Source organism: Mandrillus leucophaeus, unplaced genomic scaffold (assembly GCF_000951045.1).
Source record: "Mandrillus leucophaeus isolate KB7577 unplaced genomic scaffold, Mleu.le_1.0 Scaffold514, whole genome shotgun sequence".
NCBI classification, from domain to species: Eukaryota; Metazoa; Chordata; class Mammalia; order Primates; family Cercopithecidae; genus Mandrillus; species Mandrillus leucophaeus.
The window spans coordinates 1,245,311-1,245,828 of record NW_012105520.1 but is presented as its reverse complement, the minus strand read 5'-3'; positions in this window follow the sequence as shown (position 1 = coordinate 1,245,828).

The window sequence follows — 518 nt, the reverse complement described above, 5'->3', positions numbered from 1 at the left end:
AAAAAAGAAAAAAAACTAAACCAACACAGTTTAAAAATAATGGATTTGACAAAAAACCATATTAATAGACTAGAGATGATGAATATAGTCATTGAAACAGACAAAAAAACTTCAAAGTGTAGGTGTCACTGAAGACCAGACGTAACTAGAGGGAATTAGTAAATTGGAAGACAATGAAGGGACTCAATTAGAATACAGCACAGAGAGAGAAAAATGGAAAATTTTAAAGATAAAACATGAGAATAGAAAGAAACACTTCAAAATATGTCCAGTTAGGAGATCCAGAAGGGAGAATGGGGAGAGGCACCATCTGGAGGAGGACAGAGTCCTCCAGGATTTGATAGACACAAGTCCACAGATTTAACGGCACATTGAATCCTAAGCAGTATAAATAAAACAGATCCACACAAGTGAAGCTGTAGACCATTGAGCACAAAGAGAAATACTTAAAAGCTGAGAAAAGACAGGCTGGGCATGGTGGCTCACACCTGTAATCTCAGCACTTTGGGAGGCCGAGG